General features: G+C 37.2%; 1 protein-coding gene across 5 annotated transcripts in view; it reads right to left on the bottom strand.

The window, feature by feature from the left end:
• LOC310894120 (uncharacterized protein) overlaps positions 1 to 15,051 on the bottom strand; it is a 150,986-nt gene that overhangs the window by 93,158 nt on the left and 42,777 nt on the right. For 3 of the 5 annotated variants that reach the window (XR_014579573.1, XR_014579574.1, XR_014579577.1), the window contains one exon: positions 9,219 to 9,292. The exons of 1 other annotated variant lie outside the window; for it this stretch is intronic. The gene's annotated coding sequence lies outside the window, so the exon portion shown is untranslated. Of the gene's footprint in view, positions 1 to 2,848; positions 2,951 to 9,218; positions 9,293 to 15,051 lie in introns of all 5 variants that reach the window. One more of the 5 variants, XR_014579578.1, reaches the window with a different exon arrangement.

Here is a 15,051-nt window from a genome sequence, read left to right as displayed (position 1 = left end):
GGTATATGTATGATACATCTAATATATGAATAAGTGTATATATAACACATATGTGTATGGAATGTTTTTCCTGTAGTCCTCAACACCTGCAGTTTATATTGAAAGTACTGGGTGCTCTAACTGCTCAGAAATTCTGAAAATAAAGCCATTTAGCTCTTAAAAATGGTTTTACTCCTCATCAAGTGCAATCCAAGAGTTCTGAAGATTAAAAGTGGAATTCAAAAATTTGTTTCCTGCAAGAACAGTACTTTGGCCTTTTACAGTGCTATTTATAGACTGCAGCATTTTGTTTAGGTGAATCAATTATCTGTATCCTCAAGTGCAGATTTTATTTTCATGGTCTTTTGGATTTTGCCATTTCAGTAATAATGTGTGGCATTATTCTAGTTCAATTTTACTGCTTCTTTTTTGAAAAGACAACCGCCTTTTGTAACGTAATTTAGAGACTTCATTGCAAACGGGCATCAAGACATACAAATTGAGAACACAGGGAAGAGAAACAAAGCTGGATTAAAGATTGCCTTGAACTGCTGGAGCTCTGGCCCAAGGACTCTGCATTCTTGTTTAAAATGCCTTGACAGTAATACTGATCATTTCATCTGTAGTGCCTTTTTTGATTTTTTTCTTGTAAAATGAGAACAGGATAAATTGGGACCAGCTATAATGACAGAAGCTGGATAGTGCAACACAACAAAGTGGCAATGCTAGTTCTGGTGGTAAGCTTTTCATTTTATTCCCCTTTATTTTCTTACTAGTGTGCTAAAACGCCTTTGAAAATTGATATTGATAATTTTTCATATAAATAGTAAACAACACTACACTGTTAACATGGCTTTGCTTATTAAACTTCCTAGACTAATTAATTCAGCTGGGTCTCTTGTCAATATTTCAGGCTACTTTCAGTATGACATGATTGCTTTGTTTGATCCTTCATGCTAACTTTTTACTTGTATTTTACAGATATTTTAATGATCTCAGATTTGACAGACTATTGAAAGATTTCTTGATCAAAACAGATTCTTGGTTTTATTTTTAGATAACTCTGCAAGTTTTACAATACCAGCTAACTCACTGGCTTCGCTCAGAGGGGTGAAAAGTATTCATGAAACAACCTATAATAACTTCACATTTGCAGTTTTTTCTTCTGTTTGAAACATCAGTGATCAGCCTCATTATGTACCAAAGCATATGAACACTGAATCATCAGTTCTTTCACACCTGTGACAAAGCATTAACTAGACTCGCCTTTGAAGGAAATGCTATAAATTGCCTGATCCATGTATATCAAGAGTAATTTCTTCATTGTTTAAATTATCTCATTGGAAAGAAATTTCACTCACAAAGAATATGTGCACATGCAACCGGCTAGATTATGAGCAAATTCTTCAATGTCATTCTGGCTTATTTTTATGAAAAGCTGGAATGCCCCTCAGTTAATCTGCATTATATTGTGCAGACCGGTTTTTATGTAGTCTCATCACTGTGGTGAAATGACTGTTTATCAAAGGTCAGTTACAGTACTCAGAGCCCCACAATGGACTGAAATGTAGGAGAAGATGAGTAATTTGGAACCTTAATAAAGAAATTTTGCTTTATTTGTGCCTAACCTTGAAAAACACTCACAGATTTCAACTATTATACAGGATGCAGCAGTACAACTTCTCAAGGGCCTTTTGTCTGCACACCTCACTGCCTGCCAGAGGCTCATTGTTAGCACTTAGTAACCGCAGTAATACAGGGTGGGTGTTTCTTGTGTTTATTGACAAGTGTCTTTTGTTTTCCTTTCCTTTTTTTCTCTCCCCAGATCTTGATGAGCATTCTAGTCTTTCCAGCTCCCTTGCTTTCATTTTGTTTTATTAAGGTATTTGGAGGTCTTTTCCTATCCTGAGACAGAGATGCCAGAAAAGGTACCTTTTTTTTTTTTTTCCTTCCTGAGCTGCTGGACAGATAATTTGAACCTACTGTATGCAACCTGAGTGTCTGAAGTAGATGTTAAAAGAACAAATGGCTACAGTCCAGTTCCACATATGGGAAATGTGTTATCCTGATATTGCCGTATCCTGTCAGATTAGCAAATATATATTTTTCCAAGTTTCGAAATAGAACCTGGTAAAAGTCCTGATAAAACGAGGAAAGGAATTTATTTTTGTGTGTCTATGTGTGTGTGGTTTTTTTTGTTTATTTTTTTTTCCTTAAAATGCTAGAGGAAATGTCTTGATATTATGGCATTGAGAACAGTTATGTAAAATCATAAATCATTATCAAGGGAATTTTAAGCTCAGGAGCTAAGTTTTCATGGTGATGAGCACCCACAGTATTGTCTAAATTTTTAGCATCTGTGAAAATCCAGCCTTACGTTGCCTAGCAGATTCTGGAGAAAAAAAAAAAAAAAAAAAAAAGTATTATCATCATATCATTTCAGTGTGTTCTTTTTTTTTTTTTTTTTTTTTTAATCTCTAAAGTGAGATAAATCCAGGTAGGATTTTGGAATGGATTAGAAATTTTAGGAAAAAAAATAGACAAAGAATATTATGTATTGAAGTTTGATTGCGTCTAATGGCAGTTGGGTACCCACAACTTTTCATGATGTTGAAAGTCTTCCCTATTTGACACAAACTCAGAAAAAGAACTTATATACATATTGTAAGATCAATTATGCTGCTAAAATGAAGCCTACGGCTTGCTTGTGCTTCTTCTTTGGACTATATGTATTAAAACATCAGAAGCTCAAAAAGATTTTATTTAAGTACTCTGCATCATGATATTCTGCATCATAATACAGAGGTGAGCTGGAAAGATGTGTATGCTGCCATGGAAGTTGTGCGAACATGTTGTACTGGTACCTTACCTGTCACTCCAGACAGTCAAATGAAGTAAGTCAATGGATCTATGGTACAGAGGTCAGAGTGGCAGTATTTCTGAAGAATTCAGAGAAGCTGTCTGGAGACTGCTAGTGTGTGAGATGGAGGAAGAAAGAGAAAGATGAGCAATGAATTCCCTAAAGCTATTCCCCTGAATGTGTTCCATAATAAATTTTAAATGTGTGTCATAGTGGGGTAGAGGGGTCAAATTTACTAATAATTTGCATTAATATTTGCAATATCTATCTTTCATGAGCCCGATCTCTTTTAGAGTTTTGAAAGTTTATATTTTTCCACAATAAATTCAGATTTATTTTTTTTTTACCAGTTAGGTCATTCTCTGATATCGTATGCTTTATCTGCATCTTTTATATATGAAATGAAGAGGCTGCTCTATTGCTCTTACTGCTTTCTTTGGCTGACTGCTTAGCAGACAGAAACCACTGTAATCTGCCACAGCATCAACAACTGAATGGGCGAGCGGATGCTTTCGCTGCAGAACCTAGACAATAACTCTGGGCAGGAGGAAAATGGACTAACACAGGAATCAGATGAGAGAGTGCCTTTCCTCCAATGACCCATCTGGCTCACCCATGACAAAGCTTTTACAGGACATAACATAAATGAAATAAGATTGAAAGCATTAAAAATGTGGCCCAAAAAAAAAAAGAGAGAAACTTAAAGGAAGGCAGGGTCTGTCTCTGGAGAGGCGAAAGGCAATATTGTCTGTGTGATTGTTCCAGCCTTCACAAAGGGGATTGTTTGCCTAGCTGGGAGCCACCGGAAAGGATTAACAGTTTTCCAGGGCAGACACCGCCCCTGCAATCTCACCTCAGGGTATCTCAGGTGTGAAGTGGGGGTTTGGGGAAGAGTGCAATGGTGCAGACTCAATTGGCCAGTAGTGCCCTTGGCTGACATCGTAGTTTATTTGTGCACTTATTAAGCCTGGCCAGTCCTTTGGGGACACTCTTGGCAAAGGTCACAAAAGACAAGATTTTGCATAATGAATGCATTAAAATCTTTTTGTTAGTGCATGGGGAGCAAGAGGATAATAGCAATGAAGCTTTGGAATACAGGAAAGGAGGTAAAAGAAAATTAGTCCCTGAGGTAACAAATATGATCACCATGTGGACTTAGGTTTCTATTGCAGCCAGTGAGCCTTGAGAGAAAAAAAGTGCTTGGAAACATGCTGCCTTTTATTTAGATACATAGCTACAACACTAAAGGAGTATGCCACAAAGGGCAAAAGAACTACTCTCTTCTATGATGAGTCATGTATACAGAAAGATCCCAACTAGTGAATGAGAAAGGATGGAGAATGCTGTACGCATTTCGAAGATCTCAGAGAAAAAAAATGCCATGTCAGCATATAGGCTATAAAATTCGCTCAGTCATAAATTCATGCTGAAAATAAAGTTAACATTATGAGACTTTTGACCATGAGTCTTCTATGGGATTGATGTCATAATACAGGAGATAGGACCTAGATGCACCTTTTCTGGTACTGTAATGATGACCCAAATTGGGTGGTAAGGGTAAGCAAGTTTAGGTATATGTGTGAAGATGGCAGGGTCTTACAACTCAGTAATGTGGTGATTCAAAAGACTCAGGACTGATAAAAGATAGAAGCACCAGCTATCAGGGTCAGTTCAAGGGTACTATAACGAGAACCAAATCCCAGCAAAAACAGATAAAATATTGCTGTAGTTGCTAAAATACCTTAATCTGATAAAAGCAAAGACATGAATTTTTAAAGGATTTATCATTCTTTGTGCTATTCCTAAAACACAAATATGCAGTCTTAAGTAACTGCAAGAAAGTTAAAGGAGGACCTGACTTAGGCATATGGTAGCTGGTCCATTTGAGCATATTTGTTCTGTTTTTAGGCAAGTGTGGGCCACAGGAAAAATCAGTGAATAACTATGTCAGTTTGTTAGGATGTTTTTCAGTCAGTCTATCAAGATCTTAAAGGCTTCTGGTAAGGGCACCCTTTTGGCACAGCCCAGTTTATAAGCTACTGTACTATTTTAGTTGTCAGTGTAGCATTTAGAAGAGGAAATTCTAATTTGCATTTATTTTCAGTTCCCTGGGAGAATAATCTCAAGTCAAAATAGGTATATCCTTTTAATGCACTTATTAAAGTTGAGAGCAATTGCAATGGCCACAATAGTTGCTCCATTAATTACATTTATTTATTTTTCATAAATTATTGGCATTAGGCTGTTTTGGTATTTTTGTTGTTTTTCTACAAACAGTGTGAGAGCTTAATGATACAATTGTATTTCACCTCACCTTCCCTTTGTTTGTGCTTCTATTATTCATTGCTTTTATCTTAGCAGATGATGTAGCTGGTAACCAGCTTCTGCCTCTTAACAGAAAGTTCATCACCATACATTGGAATATTGTGTTCCTTACCCCAGTGATTATTTGCATTGGATACAACATAGCCCTCATGAGCAGGCAAAGCCACCCTTAAATGCCAAGACTGATTTATTTATTTTTTTCAGTATTTTGAAATCTTTATGTATTTAGATGCCTCAAGGATGATTATGCTGTTCCAAGCAAATTCTTTAGTGGTAGTGAACAGCAATTTAAAGAATTAAGGTTTGATGCTTCCATATTTGCAGATAATAGGTAAAAGTCACATCTATTTTTAAGTCTTGGAGTATCCCTAAATTAGTCACATAAATCTAGCTGCATTTTATTTGAAAACTCTTCTTTGTACCTAATATCGTAAAATGAATTCTTCCAGTCTAGTATCCATCCAAACATGCATATTTGCATGTTTCTCCTGGAGAAACTGGGAGCCGATGGCTTGGACAGGTACACTCTTTGCTGGGTTAAAAACTGGCTGGGTGGCCAGGCCCAGGGAGTATGGTGAACAGAGTGAAATCCACCTGACGACCGGTCATGAGTGGTGTTCCCCAGAGATCGGTGTTGGGGCCCATCATCTTTAATATCTATATTGATGATTTAGATGCACGATTATGATTGAGTGCACTCTCAGTAGGTTTGCAGATGACACCGACTTGGGGGGAAGTGTTGATCTGCCGTAGGGTAAGAAGGCCCTGAAAAGGGACCTGGACAGGATGGGTTGATGGGCAGAGGCCAATGGGATGGGGATGAGGTTCAACATGGCTAAGAGTTGGGTCCTGCACTTTGGCCACAACAACCCCACACAATGCTACGGGCTTGGGGCAGAGTGGCTCAAAAGCTGTACAGAGGAAAAGGATTCAGGGGTGCTGATTAACGCTCACCTGAATCTGAGCCGACAGTGTGCCCAGGTGGACAAGAAGGCCAATGACATCTTGGCTTGTGTCAGGAATAGTGTAGCCAGCAGGATCAGTGAGGTGATTGTTCCCCTGTACTCTGCTCTGGTGAGGCCGTATCTCGAGTATTGTGTTCAGTTTTGGACTGGTGCATATCCAGAGAAGGGCTATGAAGCTGGTGAAGGGCCTGGAACACAAGTCCTCTGAGGAGCAGCTGAGGAAACTGGGGTTGTTTAGTCTGGGGAAGAGGAGGCTCCAGGAACACATTATTGCTCTTTACAGCTACCTGAAAGGAGGTTGTGGGTAGCTGGGGGTCAGCCTCTTCTCAGAGGTAACTAGTGATAGGACTAGAGGGAATGGCCTCAAGTTGTGCCAGGGGAGTTTTAGGTTAGAAATTAGGAGACATTTATTCTCAGAAAGAGTAGTCAGGCATTGGAATTGCCCAGGGAAGTGGTGGCATCACCGTCCCTGGGGGTGTTTAAGGAAAGGTTAGGCCTAGCACTTAGGGACATGGTTTAGTGGGGTGATGTTGATTGTAGGCTGACAGTTGGACAGATGATCTTGAAGGTCTTTTCCAACCTTAATGATTCTGTGATTCTATGGCATTCTGTGCAGTGGGTGGTGCATGAGTTTCCAAAGCATTGACTGGGACAAGCCACACAGCTACACTAGAAATAGATGAGAACTACAATGAAAAATAAACGTTGGAGGGTTGTGGTTGTTGTTTTTTTTTTTTGTGCAACATTTTAATATTTCTAGATTTTTTTAAATGGATAAGTATATTTAATGTCTTCATAGATATGAAATGACACCATCTATATTAAAATTGTTGAAGTGCTTGACATACTGTAGGAATGTTTTCATCTGACACATGAGGGGAGTGCATTACGAAACACCTGGGACAACTACCTGTGTTTCATTCTATTCCAATGAATGCTTAGAATTCCTACCACTGTAACCAGCATACTTCTAAAGTCCTTTTTCAGATCACTGATAACACAATGCATTTTCAATAGACCACAATGTAAGTGAATGTGGAACTTGTTAAGTGAATGATCTCAAAAAAGAGTTAGTGCTAAATCATCATCAAATGGAAGTGATCTTAGGAGGCTCCTCAGGGATCAACATTAGACTCAGTGTTATTCAACATTTTCACCCATGAGTTAAAACATAAACATAAATCATTCTTAGAAAATTTGTGGGTGGCAGAAAGATTGGAGAATCAGTAAATAATAATGAGGACGACAGAACCATACAGTGTGCTCTGAATTGTTGTTAAAATGAGATCATTTGGGAAATCAAAAAAAAAAAAGTTGCAACTCAGTCAAATGCAAAACCGTGAATGGAAGAAAAAGGTTCAGGCCAGCCCTTCAGGGTAGGCATCTTTGTCTGGGAAGCCATTGACTGAGGAGGGAGATATCAGAGTGGACAGAAAAACAGCAACTGAAATCCTACAAATAAGCAAGCAAGAAGCAGGATTTGGAATTTTTGTATTTTTATTTGGCAGTTATGACACAGATAAGAAAATAATTTGTCTATTTCTGTTGTCCACAGTTTAGAGAGTTGGGTTTTGGGGAGTTGTTTTTTGGGGTATTTTATTCTTGTTTTTGGTTTTGGTTGTTTTGGGTTATTTTTTTGTTTTTTAATCTGGGAATGTTGCAATAAAGAACAACAAAACAATTCAAGGTTGGATAAAATGCCTACAGTGAGAGATTTTAAGAGCTTGGTTTGTTTAGTGTATCGAAAAGAAGATTGAGTGTTGACTTCATTGAGAGGTAACTGTGAAAGTATAAGTACTCTCACAATGAGAAAATACAGAATACTGAAGTGCTCTTTAATCAGGCAAAGAAAGGGATAACAAGAACTAATGGCTGGAAGCTGAACTAAGCCACATGTTAACCATGAGTGGTTAACCACTGGAACAAGTTATAAAAGAGTATGATCAGTTTTATCTTTTAATGTCCATTGATCAAGACAGATTCCTTTTCTGGAAGATATGTTTTAACCACACAGAAGTTACTGCGCTCAACACAGAACATCTGGGGAAAATGTGAAGGCCCATAATGGAAAGCCAATAGCACAATATAATGACCTCTCCTCCTGGTGTTTGTCTCTATGAAAAGTTATCCAATATTGATCCCATTGGGCATCTATCAAGTGCCATTTGTTATGCTTAAAATCAGTCCTTGTACTGCTTGTGCCTGAAATGGACAACATTTTCACGTAAGTTTTAAAAAGTTTTGAAAAAGTAATTCAAAAGCATGTTCTGGAGAAGATGCATTAGAATGAATGTGGGAATGTGACAAAAAAGTCTTTCTGAAAATTAAAATGGCCTTCACAGTTGTAGCAGTCTTAAAATAGGTGAGCAGTTAAGGTAGCATTACTTAGTCCATTGCCTGAGCAAGTAAGGAGTTCATACAAGGGCTACCTTTGTTTAAATAAAATTTCAGCCTAGCTTTGTATGTTTTAGCTGTTTTTATCAGTAAATGGGTCACCTCCCTCTAACACAACTGTGACAGGCTCAATAGTGTGGTTTCAGGGTATCATCTTTTCAGATGACAGAGTAAACATACTCATTTGCTATTTCAGGATGAATGAAAAAGAATTGTGGATCATCCTCCATAGATAATCAGGGCTCTATTTCTGTCTGGGATTGGAAAAAACATTAACTGCAAATCACAGAAATATAAAACGTCATGATGTATATGAAGAGATCATCATCTAAATTTCAATTTGAACAAACACTGCAGATATACTTCATATATCGTAGAAAGGCTTTTAGCTGATGGGTTAGGGAGATGCACTGCTTTACAATTGGGACAAGGTTTTGCAGCTGGATTGCAGGATTAAGAAATATATATATAATATATATATATATTCTGCCAGATCCAAAGAAACTTTAAAACCTTGGTAATTAGTAGAAGTGGGCAAGGTGATAGCATCAGTATATGATAAAAGATGAGAACAAAAACAATCTTCCAAAGAAAGAAAAAAACAAGACACATTTCTTCCTTAAGATTAATCAAATGTAGGACATGCTTTTGATGCAGAAGTTGATCAAATTTAACAATTTTCATTCAAAACTTACCACTGTTAGAACCAACTTTCAATCAGTGAAGTAGAGCAAAGCTGTCCTAATTCCACTCAGGATTTGGCTGAGTCCTGTGGGGTAGAGAAGTTTAAAGGCACAACATTTTTAGCCTACTGTATATCATTTTTTAATTAATTATTTCTAATATTGTATAAAATTCACCAAAGGTAGAAGAGCAGACCTAGAGGAAAATCTGTGGCACAAACTGAAATGTAAATTAAATTATCAAGCAGGATGTTATAAGCTCTGTTATAAGCTATACTAGCCAGTGTATCCAGTATAGTATACTTGGCCCCAAGTGTAGATTCTTTTCATATTCCAAGCTAACTAACTGCATTAGGGTAGAATTTAACTATTGACACTTGATCTTCAGGTTCCAGTAGACCTAGATCTTTTGTCTCCTGTTTTTCTTTGTTCAACAGATATCACAGAATCACAGGATCACAGAATGTTTGAGGGTAGAAGAAACCTCTGGAAGTCATCTGGTCCAACCCTCCCTGCTCAAGCAGCGACACCTATATTAGGTTTCCCAGGATCTTTTGAGTATCTCCAAGGAGGGAGACTCCACTACCTCTCACTGTAACCTATTCTAGTGCTCTGTCACCCACACAGCACAGAAGTGCTTGCTGATGTTCAGCTCCTGTGTTCTAGTTTGTGCCCATTGCCTCTTGCCCTGGCACTGGGCACCACTGAAAAAAAGCCTATCTCTGTCCTCTTTGCACCTTCCCTTCAGGTATTTATAGGCATTGATAAGATCCATCCCCACCCCCCACCCCAAATTGCTGAATGCCCCCTGCACACTAACAGAAAATTCCTAACCTTTGAGTTACTTCTAAATGATATCCCCACAGCTTCACCCAGCTAAGGTCATTGGCCTTTCTGGCCAATGTGATGGAAAAATAAGGACACTGTAACATGGATTTAATTAATTTATTTATATTTTTAATTGAGCAATAGATCCTTGAAAACATAAAAGACTTTGTAGGCCACTTTTTATTTTTTTTTCTGCATTTAGTTCCCCTCCTAACTTTCCTGATTTATTCATAAATGCATCAGGAGGGTGAGCTCCTTTGGTGCTACCCTCTCCTGTGAGCTTTTCATATCCGTGGCACTCTCCTCTTCAGTAGATAAAGAGTTTATGAACATCCAGGTTATCCAAGTTTAAAGTGCTTCTACACAGCTGTTTTTGGGCTGGTAGAAGGGAAAAGATCAGCAAACTAGAGTTAACTTCTCGCTGCTCCTGGGATACCACCTTCCTCTGACATCATTCACTATCATACCAGTTGGATGGAGACACCACTCCTCTTGCGTCCATGGTCTTAGCCAAACCACTGAAGTGATCACAATTATTAAAATTAGCCTAAAAAATTATTCAGATATAAGAAGCAACAGTCGGTGAAGGGGCTTAATCTTTGGGAATGGTAGCCATCACTAAGTCAAATTTCATTTTGAAATTAACTACTACAAACATAACTGCTGATAATATCAATATATTTTGCTGCTATAAAGCAAGGGAGCTGATATACTGTGCAGTAGAGGAGTTTCAGCTGTTAAATCTAGGTAGGGAATGGAATATACTTGCCAAATGACAGCAGATGCCACTTTCTTTGTGATAGAAACTTATTCTCAGATAGAGCTGTCAATTTAGTAGATGCTGAATTGGTGCCATGATCAAGATGAATGCTTGTTTCTTAATATAACCTCATGGTGGGTAAGTAAAGCAGTTGCCTTAACCTCAGGCACTTCATTAACTGAATAACCAACTGATAGTGGACCATTGTATCATTATTGCTTAAATAATGATGCTTTACAGAGTGAATGTAAAGCAGTATTGTTTAGATACAAGAATATACTTATATCAAGATATACCTTACCACTCATTGGCTATATGCAAAGGTTTTGTTATTTGCAAACCATTTTTTAAGGTTATTTCTACTTGCTGATTTTCTAGTTTTCATTGGATGTTTCTCAGTAGACTTAATGCTTGTATAATCAGTGAGATTTTGTCTTCTCCTAGCTGACATTCCAAACAGTGTGGATGATATGCAGACCTTGTTTGATCGAATTGTCTTCCTTTGGTCACGTTTCTACATCTTGTTTATAATTCTTTCTCTGCAGTGAAACTGATCCAGTCTATCCTAACTTCACTGCAGTTCCACATGGGGAACTACCAGTTAAACTAGGTATTAGGACAAGAATAGTAACATTGAAGAAATGGCTTAAACAAAAGACAAATATGACTTCTGTTGAAAGGAAGTCTATCAGTTTGTGAATCCCTGATGGAGTTTCTCAAAGATTGTCCTTAATGTTATTTTGATATCTTCATTAACGGCTTTGATACAAATATTAGACACGTGTTAATGAAATTTGCTGATGCCAAAACTTTGGAGGAGTTGTCAATATAGAGGAGAACAGGAATATCATACAGGAAGAATTAGATGACCTTGACAACTGTAGTAATAGAAGCAAGATGAAATTTAATAGTACAAAGTGTAAGGTCATGCACTCAGGGACTAATAACAAGAATTTCTGCTATAAGCTGGGAGCTCATCAGTTAGAAATAGTGCAGGAGGAGAAAGAATTGGGTTTAATCAGTCAGTCACATGATGATTATCATCACCTCTAGAAGGAAGCTGCCATGAAAAAGGAAAGCGTAATCTTAGGATGTGCTGGGATGTTTTCCAGTACTAGTAAAGAGTACCACTTGCACAAGGTCTTGGCAAGACTGCACGTGAAACAGTACATACAATTCTGTTGCAAGATAGCTGCATTCAAATCAGAAGTACTGCAGATAAACAGTATTGAAGAAGCTCAGGTGAAACCTGAAAAGCAGCTTCTTTAGTTTTGCAAAATGGAATCTGAAAGAATACAGATATTCTTTGTAAATATATTATATGCCAGGAGCTATTTAAGCTAAAGAACAATGAAAACTAACTAAATATAAATGAACTGAGATGGAAAATTGCAGAATGCTTTTAAATACGAGGATTGTAAAGTTCTGCAATAGTGCAGATGAGAAATAAAAACAATCTGCATTTGACATCAAGCTCAAGAAGTTTACAAAGAAATTACATGTTGAATTTGGTTCCAATAGTCAGGGATTTCTTCCTTTTCTTCTGCACAAAATCTTACAAAGCTGTTGCCAGAAATATTTGCTGTAACACCTCCCTTTAAACTGGAACTGATAAATTGGATGGCTTAAATCCATTGCCAGTCTCATCATGCTATATTGAAGGGATTCAGTTAAACTTCTTTAAACCCAAGTTCAGTGGGAACAGCTGATTCTGACAGGCGTGTTCAGTTAATATCCTGCAGTAAAAAACTATTTTCAGCCAATGGACAAGCACTTTAGTAAACACATACACAACCTTTTAGATGAATTTATTTGTATAAATGTAGTGAAGAAGACATCAGTAATAGTAAAATATGCACTTTTCATTAAACCTTAAGCTTAAACTTAGTACTTGCAAATAAAATTTGTTAAGACTTCTGAAGAAATGAAGTCCAAGATAATATAAAAAATTCCTTGATATTTAGATTTTGGTAGCTGCGTACCAAGGAGGACAACTAGTGATGAATCTACACAAACTACTGCAATTTCAAGGTGGACTGCAACCACAAAAAGACTTTCCTATCTAGATTATAATGCAAACAAAATCGTGCAATAATTTCCTGTCTTTCTAACTGTGCATGAATGAATGAAGACGCATTTTGAAAATGCTTTGCCCAGTCGACTGAGTTGGACTTGCATTAAGAGGCAGGAAAACACTGACGTATTTCCACTATTGCTTTAGGCATGTTCAAACAACCTAATTTATTTAAATCAGATGTATTTCCTCAATTCTGTCTTTCAAAACAACAGCCTGACATTTTGATATCTTGGATGCAGAGAAGACTTCATTGCCACAGAAAAGATATGTGTTTGGAAGCATTGCAGAATTCTTGCTCCTGGGACAGAGAAGGACAAGGTTCATGTTATGCCAAAAATGAAGTATTCAAACTAGTGGAATTCAGGGTTTTTCAATACTATTAAGAGCATTCTTTGTCCTTATGACTATAGGAATAGGGAGGGTGTGGAAAGGCAAGTAAGCCAACAAAAGGAAAAATAAATGTAAAAGCAGAACTAATTTTCAATCCAGCATAAAGGAATAATGGAAATTAAAAGGCCCCGTTCTGAAAGGAAAGAGTACAGCTGAACATCCTTTGTTTGGAAATGGTAGAAAATCTGAAGTACATAAAGTGTACATAAAGACAGTTTCAAACTCACATTTCTTTTAAATCCTCAACCATTAGACTACAGATAGATAAGTATGAATACAATATGAAGTATGGAAAACATGCAGAAAAGGACAGAGTATAGTGATTTCAAAGAATCTACAGGAAATGTTCAGAGGTCTACTTATTTTTCTTTCTGAAGTACAAATACAATATGGACTTGATAGTGAAGTATGCTATTTTTAAGTGATTGCCTTGCTTTCCTGATTAAGGAGCACACTATGAACTCCTAAATTCAGGTCAATCTTGAAAAAATATAATTTAGATATTTATTTTTAAAGATTTTTTAAAGATTTTTAGATATTTTTTATTTTTATTTTTATTTATTTTATTTTTATTTATTTTTATTCATGGTTTATATTAACTGATTTATTAACTGATTTATTTTTTATTATTATTTTTTTAGGGAAATAGACTTCTCTGATAATAGAATAATTATTTCATTCTGTGTCACCTCTGTTGTATTTTCTGCTACTATTGGATTGTATACTTTTTAGATTGGAGGAAGTGAAATTATATATAGTAAGCAATTAAGACCTGGAATTTTCAATCTGTCATGGCAGATTATAGAAGAAATTGTATCTTCGTTGAATCTTACCAGTGTATAATGTCATTTCTCTATAGTCCATCTGCCTATAATCCACTGTAAAAAGTAAATAAAGACTTAGATTTTTCTTTTTTTCATTTCTTGAGTCTGTCGCCTCACTGTTAGGGAATGCAGAGTCAAATATACTGTATATGAGCATCCATTCCTACATTTTACTTTTAGAAAAGTTCAAATTACTGTTATGTCTTCATGAGGTAGATTGCTGGGAGTTTGCAGAACTTGTAGGGCTATGCCAACTATCTCAGGCACTGCATGTTTTAAGAGCAACACTGTGACTGCTGGAAGAATCATGAAGTATTGTCTTTTGCAAGGACTTGGTAACCTGGGAATAATGAAGTTTACAAAATAATAAAATTAATATGATGGAGGTTTTATATATTTCAGAACATAAACTTGCAGAGACCATTTTGGATTCTAACTGCTACAGAATACATCAAGACACAGTAAAAGTACTAGCATCTGTGTGGCTACAGGAACAGTGGTTGCAGTGTTCCCAGAAGATATTAGGGCTCCTATACCATGATCTTAACCAGAGCAGGAAGAATGCAATATCACTCTGAGTACTGGTTTGTATAAATCAATCTGGAAGGAACACAGCAATGCCGGAGCAGATGAACTTAAAGACAGTCCACAAATATTTGTGAAGAACGGGAGACTTCCCCCAAAAAATGTGGACAGCAAACGGAGCTAGACTGCTGGATAAAAGAAGTCTGGGAAAAAAAAAAAGGGGGGGGGGAAGAGGGAGAAAAAAAGAAAGAGATAAAGAAAGAAGGAGAGAAAGTGGGAAAGAAGGAGAGAGAGAGAAGAAAGAGGAGAGAGAGAGGAGAGGAGGGAGGGGAGGGGAGGGAGGGGAGGGAGGGGAGGGGAGGGGAGGGAGGGAGGGGAGAGGAGAGGAGAGGAGAGGAGAGGAGAGGAGAGGAGGAGAGGAGAGGAGAGGAGAGGAGAGGA

The sequence above is a fragment of the Anser anser genome (assembly GCF_964211835.1).
Source record: "Anser anser genome assembly, chromosome: 2".
Lineage (NCBI taxonomy): Eukaryota > Metazoa > Chordata > Aves > Anseriformes > Anatidae > Anser > Anser anser.
The sequence above is the reverse complement of the archived record's forward strand: the minus strand, read 5'-3'. Positions and strand labels throughout refer to the sequence as shown.